The sequence below is a fragment of the Taudactylus pleione genome, unplaced genomic scaffold, assembly GCF_031769625.1.
Source record: "Taudactylus pleione unplaced genomic scaffold, aTauple2 ptg000190l, whole genome shotgun sequence".
Taxonomy (NCBI): domain Eukaryota; kingdom Metazoa; phylum Chordata; class Amphibia; order Anura; family Myobatrachidae; genus Taudactylus; species Taudactylus pleione.
Window position 1 is genome coordinate 8,450,688 of NW_028284592.1, and position 18,183 is coordinate 8,468,870.

General features: G+C 33.7%; 4 non-coding genes across 4 annotated transcripts; all 4 read right to left on the minus strand.

The window, feature by feature from the left end:
• Positions 1-1,427: 1,427 nt before the first annotated feature.
• On the minus strand, positions 1,428-1,510 carry TRNAL-CAG (transfer RNA leucine (anticodon CAG)). Its single transcript has one exon. It is a non-coding gene; the product is annotated as a tRNA-Leu (tRNA).
• A 12,245-nt stretch (positions 1,511-13,755) lies between these two features.
• On the minus strand, positions 13,756-13,838 carry TRNAL-CAG (transfer RNA leucine (anticodon CAG)). Its single transcript has one exon. It is a non-coding gene; the product is annotated as a tRNA-Leu (tRNA).
• A 2,835-nt stretch (positions 13,839-16,673) lies between these two features.
• On the minus strand, positions 16,674-16,756 carry TRNAL-CAG (transfer RNA leucine (anticodon CAG)). The gene has a single exon. It is a non-coding gene; the product is annotated as a tRNA-Leu (tRNA).
• Positions 16,757-17,686: 930 nt separating this feature from the next.
• On the minus strand, positions 17,687-17,769 carry TRNAL-CAG (transfer RNA leucine (anticodon CAG)). Its single transcript has one exon. It is a non-coding gene; the product is annotated as a tRNA-Leu (tRNA).
• Positions 17,770-18,183: the final 414 nt, after the last annotated feature.

Sequence of the window (18,183 nt, forward strand, 5' to 3'; positions counted from 1 at the left end):
GAAAAGACATTCATGAACTTTCCAAGAACTGGCTAATGATTTTGGCTTATGGGCTTGATTGGATGCTGTACAAGTAGGGTTTGTGTTCATGACCACTGGCTTAAAAGAGCAGTGTTTTTACTCCTGAGATATGGAGCCCTGATTCAGAAGTTGGGGGATATTTTATTTTGCAAACTCAGTATATGAAAAAATGTGGACCAAAGAATAAATTACATATAATATTGATGTCTGAAGTAGTATTTAAGTCCATATTTTTAGGGAAGAATGCAACATTTTCTTTGATTGGTATAAAGCAGAAATAATGGAAGGTTGATTATTCTTCAAAGTTTTTTGTGAAACAGATTTGCAGTGAATATCTTAAGTATTTCTCTTCACAAGCAACAAGGAAGAGACATTGTAGAACAAAGAAGAAAAGGAAGAACACTGTCAGAAGTTGGATTTGAACCCACGCCTCCAGAGGAGACTGCGACCTGAACGCAGTGCCTTGGACCGCTCAGCCATCCTGACACATAAAAAATTGAGTTTCATAAAAATTGGATAAAACTAATTAACCAAAATTACTTTTTCAAAGGTGCAATGTCCATGCTGCTGTTGAAACTATTGATTCAAATATTAGTAGTAAATTGCTTTTTCAATTAGTTTTCAAAGATGCTTAAAGTTGGATAAATCAAAAAGATATTGTAAAAATAACATTAACACGGAATTACCTATAGTTTAGGATTTTCCAAATATTTGAGAAAATGCTTGACACAAATAACATCTTCACATGCTCTATAATTAATGCCTGAATTTTGTATTGATTGATTGAGAGCTGCATTGAAAGAAAATCATTACTCCAAATGTGGCAGTTTCCAAAATACATTGAAAAGGGGATGTGCAGTATCTATTTTTCTAATTCATAGAATGCCAAGGAAAAATGCAGTAATTATTTTTTTTCGCTTTATTCAGGATTGGATTCCAAGTGTCTAGAATTTGTTGTCTTGTGGATTGTCACTCACCATAGAAAAGACATTTATGAACTTTCCAAGAACTGGCTAATGATTTTGGCTTATGGGCTTGACTGGATGCTATGAAGGAGTGTACAAGTAGGGTTTGTGTTCATGACCACTGGCTTAAAAGAGCAGTGTTCTTACTCCTGAGATATGGAGCCCTGATTCAGAAGTTGGGGGATATTTTATTTTGCAAACTCAGTATATGAAAAAATGTTGACCAAAGAAAAAAATACATATAATATTGATGTCTGAAGTAGTATTTAAGTCCATATTTTTAGGGAAGAATGCAACATTTTCTTTGATTGGTATAAAGCAGAAATAATGGAAGGTTGATTATTCTTCAAAGTTTTTTGTGAAACAGATTTCCAGTGAATATCTTAAGTATTTCTCTTCACAAGCAACAAGGAAGAGACATTGTGGAACAAAGAAGAACACTGTCAGAAGAGGGATTTGAACCCTCGCCTCCAGAGGAGACTGCGACCTGAACGCAGCACCTTAGACCGCTCGGCCATCCTGACACATAGAAAACTACGTTTCTTAAAAAGTGGATAAAACTAATTAACCAAAATTACTTTTTCAAAGGTGCAATGTCCATGCTGCTGTTGAAACTATTGATTCAAATATTAGTAATAAATTGCTTTTTCAATTATTTTTCAAAGATGCTTAAAGTTGGATAAATCAAAAAGATATTGTAAAAATAACATTAACACGGAATTACCTATAGTTTAGGATTTTCCAAATATTTGAGAAAATGCTTGACACAAATAACATCTTCACATGATCTACAATTAATGCCTGAATTTTGTATTGATTGATTGAGAGCTGCATTGAAAGAAAATCATTACTCCAAATGTGGCAGTTTTCAAAATACATTGAAAAGGGGATGTGTAGTATCTAGTTTTGTAATTCATAGAATGCCAAGGAAAAATGCGGTAATTATTTTTTTTGCTCTATTCAGGATTGGATTCCAAGTGTCTAGAATTTGTTGTCTTGTGGATTTTCACTCACCATAAAAAAGACATTTATGAACTTTCCAAGAACTGGCTAATGATTTTGGCTTATGGGCTTGATTGGATGCTGTACAAGTAGGGTTTGTGTTCATGACCACTGGCTTAAAAGAGCAGTGTTTTTACTCCTGAGATATGGAGCCCTGATTCAGAAGTTGGGGGATATTTTATTTTGCAAACTCAGTATATGAAAAAATGTGGACCAAAGAATAAAATACATATAATATTGATGTCTGAAGTAGTATTTAAGTCCATATTTTTAGGGAAGAATGCAACATTTTCTTTGATTGGTATAAAGCAGAAATAATGGAAGGTTGATTATTCTTCAAAGTTTTTTGTGAAACAGATTTCCAGTGAATATCTTAAGTATTTCTCTTCACAAGCAACAAGGAAGAGACATTGTAGAACAAAGAAGAAAAGGAAGAACACTGTCAGAAGTGGGATTTGAACCCTCGCCTCCAGAGGAGACTGTGACCTGAACGCAGCACCTTAGACCGCTCGGCCATCCTGACACATAGAAAACTAAGTTTCTTAAAAATTGGATAAAACTAATTAACCAAAATTACTTTTTCAAAGGTGCAATGTCCATGCTGCTGTTGAAACTATTGATTCAAATATTAGTAATAAGTTGCTTTTTCAATTATTTTTCAAAGATGCTTAAAGTTGGATAAATCAAAAAGATATTGTCAAAATAACATTAACACGGAATTACCTATAGTTTAGGATTTTCCAAATATTTGAGAAAATGCTTGACACAAATAACATCTTCACATGCTCTACAATTAATGCCTGAATTTTGTATTGATTGATTGAGAGCTGCATTGAAAGAAAATCATTACTCCAAATGTGGCAGTTTCCAAAATACATTGAAAAGGGGATGTGCAGTACCTATTTTTCTAATTCATAGAATGCCAAGGAAAAATGCGGTAATTATTTTTTTTGCTTTATTCAGGATTGGATTCCAAGTGTCTAGAATTTGTTGTCTTGTGGATTTTCACTCACCATAGAAAAGACATTTATGAACTTTCCAAGAACTGGCTAATGATTTTGGCTTATGGGCTTGATTGGATGCTATGAAGGAGTGTACAAGTAGGGTTTGTGTTCATGACCACTGGCTTAAAAGAGCAGTGTTCTTACTCCTGAGATATGGAGCCCTGATTCAGAAGTTGGGGGATATTTTATTTTGCAAACTCAGTATATGAAAAAATGTTGACCAAAGAAAAAAATACATATAATATTGATGTCTGAAGTAGTATTTAAGTGCATATTTTTAGGGAAGAATGCAACATTTTCTTTGATTGGTATAAAGCAGAAATAATGGAAGGTTGATTATTCTTCAAAGTGGTTTGTGAAACAGATTTGCAGTGAATATCTTAAGTATTTCTCTTCACAAGCAACAAGGAAGAGACATTGTAGAACAAAGAAGAAAAGGAAGAACACTGTCAGAAGTTGGATTTGAACCCACGCCTCCAGAGGAGACTGCGACCTGAACGCAGTGCCTTGGACCGCTCGGCCATCCTGACACATAAAAAACTAATTTTCATAAAAATTGGATAAAACTAATTAACCAAAATTACTTTTTCAAAGGTGCAATGTCCATGCTGCTGTTGAAACTATTGATTCAAATATTAGTAGTAAATTGCTTTTTCAATTAGTTTTCAAAGATGCTTAAAGTTGGATAAATCAAAAAGATATTGTAAAAATAACATTAACACGGAATTACCTATAGTTTAGGATTTTCCAAATATTTGAGAAAATGCTTGACACAAATAACATCTTCACATGATCTACAATTAATGCCTGAATTTTGTATTGATTGATTGAGAGCTGCATTGAAAGAAAATCATTACTCCAAATGTGGCAGTTTCCAAAATACATTGAAAAGGGGAAGTGCAGTATCTATTTTTCTAATTCATAGAATGCCAAGGAAAAATGCGGTAATTATTTTTTTTTGCTCTATTCAGGATTGGATTCCAAGTGTCTAGAATTTGTTGTCTTGTGGATTTTCACTCACCATAGAAAAGACATTTATGAACTTTCCAAGAACTGGCTAATGATTTTGGCTTATGGGCTTGACTGGATGCTATGAAGGAGTGTACAAGTAGGGTTTGTGTTCATGACCACTGGCTTAAAAGAGCAGTGTTCTTACTCCTGAGATATGGAGCCCTGATTCAGAAGTTGGGGGATATTTTATTTTGCAAACTCAGTATATGAAAAAATGTTGACCAAAGAAAAAAATTCATATAATATTGATGTCTGAAGTAGTATTTAAGTCCATATTTTTAGGGAAGAATGCAACATTTTCTTTGATTGGTATAAAGCAGAAATAATGGAAGGTTGGTTATTCTTCAAAGTGGTTTGTGAAACAGATTTGCAGTGAATATCTTATGTATTTCTCTTCACAAGCAACAAGGAAGAGACATTGTAGAACAAAGAAGAAAAGGAAGAACACTGTCAGAAGTGGGATTTGAGCCTACACCTCCAGAGGAGACTGCGACCTGAACGCAGCACCTTAGACCGCTCGGCCACCCTGATTAGTAATAAATTGCTCTTTCAATTATTTTTCAAAGATGCTTAAAGTTGGATAAATCAAAAAGATATTGTAAAAATAACATTAACACGGAATTACCTATAGTTTAGGATTTTCCAAATATTTGAGAAAATGCTTGACACAAATAACATCTTCACATGCTCTACAATTAATGCCTGAATTTTGTATTGATTGATTGAGAGCTGCATTGAAAGAAAATCATTACTCCAAATGTGGCAGTTTTCAAAATACATTGAAAAGGGGATGTGTAGTATCTAATTTTGTAATTCATAGAATGCCAAGGAAAAATGCGGTAATTATTTTTTTTGCTCTATTCAGGATTGGATTCCAAGTGTCTAGAATTTGTTGTCTTGTGGATTTTCACTCACCATAGAAAAGACATTCATGAACTTTCCAAGAACTGGCTAATGATTTTGGCTTATGGGCTTGATTGGATGCTGTACAAGTAGGGTTTGTGTTCATGACCACTGGCTTAAAAGAGCAGTGTTTTTACTCCTGAGATATGGAGCCCTGATTCAGAAGTTGGGGGATATTTTATTTTGCAAACTCAGTATATGAAAAAATGTGGACCAAAGAATAAAATACATATAATATTGATGTCTGAAGTCGTATTTAAGTCCATATTTTTAGGGAAGAATGCAACATTTTCTTTGATTGGTATAAAGCAGAAATAATGGAAGGTTGATTATTCTTCAAAGTTTTTTGTGAAACAGATTTGCAGTGAATATCTTAAGTATTTCTCTTCACAAGCAACAAGGAAGAGACATTGTAGAACAAAGAAGAAAAGGAAGAACACTGTCAGAAGTTGGATTTGAACCCACGCCTCCAGAGGAGACTGCGACCTGAACGCAGTGCCTTGGACCGCTCAGCCATCCTGACACATAAAAAATTGAGTTTCATAAAAATTGGATAAAACTAATTAACCAAAATTACTTTTTCAAAGGTGCAATGTCCATGCTGCTGTTGAAACTATTGATTCAAATATTAGTAGTAAATTGCTTTTTCAATTAGTTTTCAAAGATGCTTAAAGTTGGATAAATCAAAAAGATATTGTAAAAATAACATTAACACGGAATTACCTATAGTTTAGGATTTTCCAAATATTTGAGAAAATGCTTGACACAAATAACATCTTCACATGCTCTATAATTAATGCCTGAATTTTGTATTGATTGATTGAGAGCTGCATTGAAAGAAAATCATTACTCCAAATGTGGCAGTTTCCAAAATACATTGAAAAGGGGATGTGCAGTATCTATTTTTCTAATTCATAGAATGCCAAGGAAAAATGCAGTAATTATTTTTTTTCGCTTTATTCAGGATTGGATTCCAAGTGTCTAGAATTTGTTGTCTTGTGGATTGTCACTCACCATAGAAAAGACATTTATGAACTTTCCAAGAACTGGCTAATGATTTTGGCTTATGGGCTTGACTGGATGCTATGAAGGAGTGTACAAGTAGGGTTTGTGTTCATGACCACTGGCTTAAAAGAGCAGTGTTCTTACTCCTGAGATATGGAGCCCTGATTCAGAAGTTGGGGGATATTTTATTTTGCAAACTCAGTATATGAAAAAATGTTGACCAAAGAAAAAAATACATATAATATTGATGTCTGAAGTAGTATTTAAGTCCATATTTTTAGGGAAGAATGCAACATTTTCTTTGATTGGTATAAAGCAGAAATAATGGAAGGTTGATTATTCTTCAAAGTTTTTTGTGAAACAGATTTCCAGTGAATATCTTAAGTATTTCTCTTCACAAGCAACAAGGAAGAGACATTGTAGAACACTGTCAGAAGACGGATTTGAACCCATGCCTCCAGAGGAGTCTGCGACCTGAACGCAGCACCTTAGACCGCTCGGCCACCCCGATTAGTAATAAATTACTTTTTCAATTATTTTTCAAAGATGCTTAAAGTTGGATAAATCAAAAAGATATTGTAAAAATAACATTAACATGGAATTTACCTATAGTTTAGGATTTTCCAAATATTTGAGAAAATGCTTGACACAAATAACATCTTCACATGATCTACAATTAATGCCTGAATTTTGTATTGATTGATTGAGAGCTGCATTGAAAGAAAATCATTACTCCAAATGTGGCAGTTTCCAAAATACATTGAAATGGGGATGTGCAGTATCTATTTTTCTAATTCATAGAATGCCAAGGAAAAATGCGGTAATTATTTTTTTTGCTCTATTCAGGATTGGATTCCAAGTGTCTAGAATTTGTTGTCTTGTGGATTTTCACTCACCATAGAAAAGACATTTATGAACTTTCCAAGAACTGGCTAATGATTTTGGCTTATGGGCTTGACTGGATGCTATGAAGGAGTGTACAAGTAGGGTTTGTGTTCATGACCACTGGCTTAAAAGAGCAGTGTTCTTACTCCTGAGATATGGAGCCCTGATTCAGAAGTTGGGGAATATTTTATTTTGCAAACTCAGTATATGAAAAAATGTTGACCAAAGAAAAAAATTCATATAATATTGATGTCTGAAGTAGTATTTAAGTCCATATTTTTAGGGAAGAATGCAACATTTTCTTTGATTGGTATAAAGCAGAAATAATGGAAGGTTGATTATTCTTCAAAGTGGTTTGTGAAACAGATTTGCAGTGAATATCTTAAGTATTTCTCTTCACAAGCAACAAGGAAGAGACATTGTAGAACAAAGAAGAAAAGGAAGAACACTGTCAGAAGTGGGATTTGAACCTACACCTCCAGAGGAGACTGCGACCTGAACGCAGCACCTTAGACCGCTCGGCCACACTGATTAGTAATAAATTGCTTTTTCAATTATTTTTCAAAGATGCTTAAAGTTGGATAAATCAAAAAGATATTGTAAAAATAACATTAACACGGAATTACCTATAGTTTAGGATTTTCCAAATATTTGAGAAAATGCTTGACACAAATAACATCTTCACATGATCTACAATTAATGCCTGAATTTTGTATTGATTGATTGAGAGCTGCATTGAAAGAAAATCATTACTCCAAATGTGGCAGTTTTCAAAATACATTGAAAAGGGGATGTGTAGTATCTATTTTTCTAATTCATAGAATGCCAAGGAAAAATGCAGTAATTATTTTTTTTGCTCTATTCAGGATTGGATTCCAAGTGTCTAGAATTTGTTGTCTTGTGGATTTTCACTCACCATAGAAAAGACATTTATGAACTTTCCAAGAACTGGCTAATGATTTTGGCTTATGGGCTTGACTGGATGCTATGAAGGAGTGTACAAGTAGGGTTTGTGTTCATGACCACTGGCTTAAAAGAGCAGTGTTCTTACTCCTGAGATATGGAGCCCTGATTCAGAAGTTGGGGAATATTTTATTTTGCAAACTCAGTATATGAAAAAATGTTGACCAAAGAAAAAAAATCATATAATATTGATGTCTGAAGTAGTATTTAAGTCCATATTTTTAGGGAAGAATGCAACATTTTCTTTGATTGGTATAAAGCAGAAATAATGGAAGGTTGATTATTCTTCAAAGTGGTTTGTGAAACAGATTTGCAGTGAATATCTTAAGTATTTCTCTTCACAAGCAACAAGGAAGAGACATTGTAGAACAAAGAAGAAAAGGAAGAACACTGTCAGAAGTGGGATTTGAACCTACACCTCCAGAGGAGACTGCGACCTGAACGCAGCACCTTAGACCGCTCGGCCACCCTGATTAGTAATAAATTGCTTTTTCAATTATTTTTCAAAGATGCTTAAAGTTGGATAAATCAAAAAGATATTGTAAAAATAACATTAACACGGAATTACCTATAGTTTAGGATTTTCCAAATATTTGAGAAAATGCTTGACACAAATAACATCTTCACATGATCTACAATTAATGCCTGAATTTTGTATTGATTGATTGAGAGCTGCATTGAAAGAAAATCATTACTCCAAATGTGGCAGTTTTCAAAATACATTGAAAAGGGGATGTGTAGTATCTAGTTTTGTAATTCATAGAATGCCAAGGAAAAATGCGGTAATTATTTTTTTTGCTCTATTCAGGATTGGATTCCAAGTGTCTAGAATTTGTTGTCTTGTGGATTTTCACTCACCATAGAAAAGACATTTATGAACTTTCCAAGAACTGGCTAATGATTTTGGCTTATGGGCTTGATTGGATGCTGTACAAGTAGGGTTTGTGTTCATGACCACTGGCTTAAAAGAGCAGTGTTTTTACTCCTGAGATATGGAGCCCTGATTCAGAAGTTGGGGGATATTTTATTTTGCAAACTCAGTATATGAAAAAATGTGGACCAAAGAATAAAATACATATAATATTGATGTCTGAAGTAGTATTTAAGTCCATATTTTTAGGGAAGAATGCAACATTTTCTTTGATTGGTATAAAGCAGAAATAATGGAAGGTTGATTATTCTTCAAAGTTTTTTGTGAAACAGATTTGCAGTGAATATCTTAAGTATTTCTCTTCACAAGCAACAAGGAAGAGACATTGTAGAACAAAGAAGAAAAGGAAGAACACTGTCAGAAGTTGGATTTGAACCCACGCCTCCAGAGGAGACTGCGACCTGAACGCAGTGCCTTGGACCGCTCAGCCATCCTGACACATAAAAAATTGAGTTTCATAAAAATTGGATAAAACTAATTAACCAAAATTACTTTTTCAAAGGTGCAATGTCCATGCTGCTGTTGAAACTATTGATTCAAATATTAGTAGTAAATTGCTTTTTCAATTAGTTTTCAAAGATGCTTAAAGTAGGATAAATCAAAAAGATATTGTAAAAATAACATTAACACGGAATTACCTATAGTTTAGGATTTTCCAAATATTTGAGAAAATGCTTGACACAAATAACATCTTCACATGCTCTATAATTAATGCCTGAATTTTGTATTGATTGATTGAGAGCTGCATTGAAAGAAAATCATTACTCCAAATGTGGCAGTTTCCAAAATACATTGAAAAGGGGATGTGCAGTATCTATTTTTCTAATTCATAGAATGCCAAGGAAAAATGCAGTAATTATTTTTTTTCGCTTTATTCAGGATTGGATTCCAAGTGTCTAGAATTTGTTGTCTTGTGGATTGTCACTCACCATAGAAAAGACATTTATGAACTTTCCAAGAACTGGCTAATGATTTTGGCTTATGGGCTTGACTGGATGCTATGAAGGAGTGTACAAGTAGGGTTTGTGTTCATGACCACTGGCTTAAAAGAGCAGTGTTCTTACTCCTGAGATATGGAGCCCTGATTCAGAAGTTGGGGGATATTTTATTTTGCAAACTCAGTATATGAAAAAATGTTGACCAAAGAAAAAAATACATATAATATTGATGTCTGAAGTAGTATTTAAGTCCATATTTTTAGGGAAGAATGCAACATTTTCTTTGATTGGTATAAAGCAGAAATAATGGAAGGTTGATTATTCTTCAAAGTTTTTTGTGAAACAGATTTCCAGTGAATATCTTAAGTATTTCTCTTCACAAGCAACAAGGAAGAGACATTGTAGAACACTGTCAGAAGACGGATTTGAACCCATGCCTCCAGAGGAGTCTGCGACCTGAACGCAGCACCTTAGACCGCTCGGCCACCCCGATTAGTAATAAATTACTTTTTCAATTATTTTTCAAAGATGCTTAAAGTTGGATAAATCAAAAAGATATTGTAAAAATAACATTAACATGGAATTTACCTATAGTTTAGGATTTTCCAAATATTTGAGAAAATGCTTGACAGAAATAACATCTTCACATGATCTACAATTAATGCCTGAATTTTGTATTGATTGATTGAGAGCTGCATTGAAAGAAAATCATTACTCCAAATCTGGCAGTTTCCAAAATACATTGAAATGGGGATGTGCAGTATCTATTTTTCTAATTCATAGAATGCCAAGGAAAAATGCGGTAATTATTTTTTTTGCTCTATTCAGGATTGGATTCCAAGTGTCTAGAATTTGTTGTCTTGTGGATTTTCACTCACCATAGAAAAGACATTTATGAACTTTCCAAGAACTGGCTAATGATTTTGGCTTATGGGCTTGACTGGATGCTATGAAGGAGTGTACAAGTAGGGTTTGTGTTCATGACCACTGGCTTAAAAGAGCAGTGTTCTTACTCCTGAGATATGGAGCCCTGATTCAGAAGTTGGGGAATATTTTATTTTGCAAACTCAGTATATGAAAAAATGTTGACCAAAGAAAAAAATTCATATAATATTGATGTCTGAAGTAGTATTTAAGTCCATATTTTTAGGGAAGAATGCAACATTTTCTTTGATTGGTATAAAGCAGAAATAATGGAAGGTTGATTATTCTTCAAAGTGGTTTGTGAAACAGATTTGCAGTGAATATCTTAAGTATTTCTCTTCACAAGCAACAAGGAAGAGACATTGTAGAACAAAGAAGAAAAGGAAGAACACTGTCAGAAGTGGGATTTGAACCTACACCTCCAGAGGAGACTGCGACCTGAACGCAGCACCTTAGACCGCTCGGCCACACTGATTAGTAATAAATTGCTTTTTCAATTATTTTTCAAAGATGCTTAAAGTTGGATAAATCAAAAAGATATTGTAAAAATAACATTAACACGGAATTACCTATAGTTTAGGATTTTCCAAATATTTGAGAAAATGCTTGACACAAATAACATCTTCACATGATCTACAATTAATGCCTGAATTTTGTATTGATTGATTGAGAGCTGCATTGAAAGAAAATCATTACTCCAAATGTGGCAGTTTTCAAAATACATTGAAAAGGGGATGTGTAGTATCTATTTTTCTAATTCATAGAATGCCAAGGAAAAATGCAGTAATTATTTTTTTTGCTCTATTCAGGATTGGATTCCAAGTGTCTAGAATTTGTTGTCTTGTGGATTTTCACTCACCATAGAAAAGACATTTATGAACTTTCCAAGAACTGGCTAATGATTTTGGCTTATGGGCTTGACTGGATGCTATGAAGGAGTGTACAAGTAGGGTTTGTGTTCATGACCACTGGCTTAAAAGAGCAGTGTTCTTACTCCTGAGATATGGAGCCCTGATTCAGAAGTTGGGGAATATTTTATTTTGCAAACTCAGTATATGAAAAAATGTTGACCAAAGAAAAAAAATCATATAATATTGATGTCTGAAGTAGTATTTAAGTCCATATTTTTAGGGAAGAATGCAACATTTTCTTTGATTGGTATAAAGCAGAAATAATGGAAGGTTGATTATTCTTCAAAGTGGTTTGTGAAACAGATTTGCAGTGAATATCTTAAGTATTTCTCTTCACAAGCAACAAGGAAGAGACATTGTAGAACAAAGAAGAAAAGCAAGAACACTGTCAGAAGTGGGATTTGAACCTACACCTCCAGAGGAGACTGCGACCTGAACGCAGCACCTTAGACCGCTCGGCCACCCTGATTAGTAATAAATTGCTTTTTCAATTATTTTTCAAAGATGCTTAAAGTTGGATAAATCAAAAAGATATTGTAAAAATAACATTAACACGGAATTACCTATAGTTTAGGATTTTCCAAATATTTGAGAAAATGCTTGACACAAATAACATCTTCACATGATCTACAATTAATGCCTGAATTTTGTATTGATTGATTGAGAGCTGCATTGAAAGAAAATCATTACTCCAAATGTGGCAGTTTTCAAAATACATTGAAAAGGGGATGTGTAGTATCTAGTTTTGTAATTCATAGAATGCCAAGGAAAAATGCGGTAATTATTTTTTTTGCTCTATTCAGGATTGGATTCCAAGTGTCTAGAATTTGTTGTCTTGTGGATTTTCACTCACCATAGAAAAGACATTTATGAACTTTCCAAGAACTGGCTAATGATTTTGGCTTATGGGCTTGATTGGATGCTGTACAAGTAGGGTTTGTGTTCATGACCACTGGCTTAAAAGAGCAGTGTTTTTACTCCTGAGATATGGAGCCCTGATTCAGAAGTTGGGGGATATTTTATTTTGCAAACTCAGTATATGAAAAAATGTGGACCAAAGAATAAAATACATATAATATTGATGTCTGAAGTAGTATTTAAGTCCATATTTTTAGGGAAGAATGCAACATTTTCTTTGATTGGTATAAAGCAGAAATAATGGAAGGTTGATTATTCTTCAAAGTTTTTTGTGAAACAGATTTGCAGTGAATATCTTAAGTATTTCTCTTCACAAGCAACAAGGAAGAGACATTGTAGAACAAAGAAGAAAAGGAAGAACACTGTCAGAAGTGGGATTTGAACCCTCGCCTCCAGAGGAGACTGTGACCTGAACGCAGCACCTTAGACCGCTCGGCCATCCTGACACATAGAAAACTAAGTTTCTTAAAAATTGGATAAAACTAATTAACCAAAATTACTTTTTCAAAGGTGCAATGTCCATGCTGCTGTTGAAACTATTGATTCAAATATTAGTAATAAGTTGCTTTTTCAATTATTTTTCAAAGATGCTTAAAGTTGGATAAATCAAAAAGATATTGTCAAAATAACATTAACACGGAATTACCTATAGTTTAGGATTTTCCAAATATTTGAGAAAATGCTTGACACAAATAACATCTTCACATGCTCTACAATTAATGCCTGAATTTTGTATTGATTGATTGAGAGCTGCATTGAAAGAAAATCATTACTCCAAATGTGGCAGTTTCCAAAATACATTGAAAAGGGGATGTGCAGTATCTATTTTTCTAATTCATAGAATGCCAAGGAAAAATGCGGTAATTATTTTTTTTGCTTTATTCAGGATTGGATTCCAAGTGTCTAGAATTTGTTGTCTTGTGGATTTTCACTCACCATAGAAAAGACATTTATGAACTTTCCAAGAACTGGCTAATGATTTTGGCTTATGGGCTTGATTGGATGCTATGAAGCAGTGTACAAGTAGGGTTTGTGTTCATGACCACTGGCTTAAAAGAGCAGTGTTCTTACTCCTGAGATATGGAGCCCTGATTCAGAAGTTGGGGGATATTTTATTTTGCAAACTCAGTATATGAAAAAATGTTGACCAAAGAAAAAAATACATATAATATTGATGTCTGAAGTAGTATTTAAGTGCATATTTTTAGGGAAGAATGCAACATTTTCTTTGATTGGTATAAAGCAGAAATAATGGAAGGTTGATTATTCTTCAAAGTGGTTTGTGAAACAGATTTGCAGTCAATATCTTAAGTATTTCTCTTCACAAGCAACAAGGAAGAGACATTGTAGAACAAAGAAGAAAAGGAAGAACACTGTCAGAAGTGGGATTTGAACCCACGCCTCCAGAGGAGACTGCGACCTGAACGCAGTGCCTTAGACCGCTCAGCCATCCTGACACATGAAAAAACTGAGTTTCATAAAAATTGGATAAAACTAATTAACCAAAATTACTTTTTCAAAGGTGCAATGTCCATGCTGCTGTTGAAACTATTGATTCAAATATTAGTAGTAAATTGCTTTTTCAATTAGTTTTCAAAGATGCTTAAAGTTGGATAAATCAAAAAGATATTGTAAAAATAACATTAACACGGAATTACCTATAGTTTAGGATTTTCCAAATATTTGAGAAAATGCTTGACACAAATAACATCTTCACATGATCTACAATTAATGCCTGAATTTTGTATTGATTGATTGAGAGCTGCATTGAAAGAAAATCATTACTCCAAATGTGGCAGTTTTCAAAACACATTGAAAAGGGGATGTGTAGTATCTAGTTTTGTAATTCATAGAATGCCAAGGAAAAATGCGGTAATTATTTTTTTTGCTCTATTCAGGATTGGATTCCAAGTGTCTAGAATTTGTTGTCTTGTGGATTTTCACTCACCATAGAAAAGACATTTATGAACTTTCCAAGAACTGGCTAATGATTTTGGCTTATGGGCTTGACTGGATGCTATGAAGGAGTGTACAAGTAGGGTTTGTGTTCATGACCACTGGCTTAAAAGAGCAGTGTTCTTACTCCTGAGATATGGAGCCCTGATTCAGAAGTTGGGGAATATTTTATTTTGCAAACTCAGTATATGAAAAAATGTTGACCAAAGAAAAAAATTCATATAATATTGATGTCTGAAGTAGTATTTAAGTCCATATTTTTAGGGAAGAATGCAACATTTTCTTTGATTGGTATAAAGCAGAAATAATGGAAGGTTGATTATTCTTCAAAGTGGTTTGTGAAACAGATTTGCAGTGAATATCTTAAGTATTTCTCTTCACAAGCAACAAGGAAGAGACATTGTAGAACAAAGAAGAAAAGGAAGAACACTGTCAGAAGTGGGATTTGAACCTACACCTCCAGAGGAGACTGCGACCTGAACGCAGCACCTTAGACCGCTCGGCCACCCTGATTAGTAATAAATTGCTTTTTCAATTATTTTTCAAAGATGCTTAAAGTTGGATAAATCAAAAAGATATTGTAAAAATAACATTAACACGGAATTACCTATAGTTTAGGATTTTCCAAATATTTGAGAAAATGCTTGACACAAATAACATCTTCACATGATCTACAATTAATGCCTGAATTTTGTATTGATTGATTGAGAGCTGCATTGAAAGAAAATCATTACTCCAAATGTGGCAGTTTTCAAAATACATTGAAAAGGGGATGTGTAGTATCTAGTTTTGTAATTCGTAGAATGCCAAGGAAAAATGCGGTAATTATTTTTTTTGCTCTATTCAGGATTGGATTCCAAGTGTCTAGAATTTGTTGTCTTGTGGATTTTCACTCACCATAGAAAAGACATTTATGAACTTTCCAAGAACTGGCTAATGATTTTGGCTTATGGGCTTGATTGGATGCTGTACAAGTAGGGTTTGTGTTCATGACCACTGGCTTAAAAGAGCAGTGTTTTTACTCCTGAGATATGGAGCCCTGATTCAGAAGTTGGGGGATATTTTATTTTGCAAACTCAGTATATGAAAAAATGTGGACCAAAGAATAAAATACATATAATATTGATGTCTGAAGTAGTATTTAAGTCCATATTTTTAGGGAAGAATGCAACATTTTCTTTGATTGGTATAAAGCAGAAATAATGGAAGGTTGATTATTCTTCAAAGTTTTTTGTGAAACAGATTTGCAGTGAATATCTTAAGTATTTCTCTTCACAAGCAACAAGGAAGAGACATTGTAGAACAAAGAAGAAAAGGAAGAACACTGTCAGAAGTGGGATTTGAACCCACGCCTCCAGAGCAGACTGTGACCTGAACGCAGCACCTTAGACCGCTCGGCCATCCTGACACATAGAAAACTAAGTTTCTTAAAAATTGGATAAAACTAATTAACCAAAATTACTTTTTCAAAGGTGCAATGTCCATGCTGCTGTTGAAACTATTGATTCAAATATTAGTAATAAGTTGCTTTTTCAATTATTTTTCAAAGATGCTTAAAGTTGGATAAATCAAAAAGATATTGTCAAAATAACATTAACACGGAATTACCTATAGTTTAGGATTTTCCAAATATTTGAGAAAATGCTTGACACAAATAACATCTTCACATGCTCTACAATTAATGCCTGAATTTTGTATTGATTGATTGAGAGCTGCATTGAAAGAAAATCATTACTCCAAATGTGGCAGTTTCCAAAATACATTGAAAAGGGGATGTGCAGTATCTATTTTTCTAATTCATAGAATGCCAAGGAAAAATGCGGTAATTATTTTTTTTGCTTTATTCAGGATTGGATTCCAAGTGTCTAGAATTTGTTGTCTTGTGGATTTTCACTCACCATAGAAAAGACATTTATGAACTTTCCAAGAACTGGCTAATGATTTTGGCTTATGGGCTTGATTGGATGCTATGAAGGAGTGTACAAGTAGGGTTTGTGTTCATGACCACTGGCTTAAAAGAGCAGTGTTCTTACTCCTGAGATATGGAGCCCTGATTCAGAAGTTGGGGGATATTTTATTTTGCAAACTCAGTATATGAAAAAATGTTGACCAAAGAAAAAAATACATATAATATTGATGTCTGAAGTAGTATTTAAGTGCATATTTTTAGGGAAGAATGCAACATTTTCTTTGATTGGTATAAAGCAGAAATAATGGAAGGTTGATTATTCTTCAAAGTGGTTTGTGAAACAGATTTGCAGTCAATATCTTAAGTATTTCTCTTCACAAGCAACAAGGAAGAGACATTGTAGAACAAAGAAGAAAAGGAAGAACACTGTCAGAAGTGGGATTTGAACCCACGCCTCCAGAGGAGACTGCGACCTGAACGCAGTGCCTTAGACCGCTCAGCCATCCTGACACATGAAAAAACTGAGTTTCATAAAAATTGGATAAAACTAATTAACCAAAATTACTTTTTCAAAGGTGCAATGTCCATGCTGCTGTTGAAACTATTGATTCAAATATTAGTAATAAATTGCTTTTTCAATTATTTTTCAAAGATGCTTAAAGTTGGATAAATCAAAAAGATATTGTAAAAATAACATTAACACGGAATTACCTATAGTTTAGGATTTTCCAAATATTTGAGAAAATGCTTGACACAAATAACATCTTCACATGCTCTACAATTAATGCCTGAATTTTGTATTGATTGATTGAGAGCTGCATTGAAAGAAAATCATTACTCCAAATGTGGCAGTTTCCAAAATACATTGAAAAGGGGATGTGCAGTATCTATTTTTCTAATTCATAGAATGCCAAGGAAAAATGCGGTAATTATTTTTTTTCGCTTTATTCAGGATTGGATTCCAAGTGTCTAGAATTTGTTGTCTTGTGGATTTTCACTCACCATAGAAAAGACATTTATGAACTTTCCAAGAACTGGCTAATGATTTTGGCTTACGGGCTTGATTGGATGCTATGAAGGAGTGTACAAGTAGGGTTTGTGTTCATGACCACTGGCTTAAAAGAGCAGTGTTCTTACTCCTGAGATATGGAGCCCTGATTCAGAAGTTGGGGGATATTTTATTTTGCAAACTCAGTATATGAAAAAATGTTGACCAAAGAAAAAAATACATATAATATTGATGTCTGAAGTAGTATTTAAGTCCATATTTTTAGGGAAGAATGCAACATTTTCTTTGATTGGTATAAAGCAGAAATAATGGAAGGTTGATTATTCTTCAAAGTGGTTTGTGAAACAGATTTGCAGTGAATATCTTAAGTATTTCTCTTCACAAGCAACAAGGAAGAGACATTGTAGAACAAAGAAGAAAAGGAAGAACACTGTCAGAAGTGGGATTTGAACCCACGCCTCCAGAGGAGACTGCGACCTGAACGCAGTGCCTTGGACCACTCAGCCATCCTGACACATGAAAAAACTGAGTTTCATAAAAATTGGATAAAACTAATTAACCAAAATTACTTTTTCAAAGGTGCAATGTCCATGCTGCTGTTGAAACTATTGATTCAAATATTAGTAGTAAATTGCTTTTTCAATTAGTTTTCAAAGATGCTTAAAGTAGGATAAATCAAAAAGATATTGTAAAAATAACATTAACACGGAATTACCTATAGTTTAGGATTTTCCAAATATTTGAGAAAATGCTTGACACAAATAACATCTTCACATGATCTACAATTAATGCCTGAATTTTGTATTGATTGATTGAGAGCTGCATTGAAAGAAAATCATTACTCCAAATGTGGCAGTTTCCAAAATACATTGAAAAGGGGATGTGCAGTATCTATTTTTCTAATTCATAGAATGCCAAGGAAAAATGC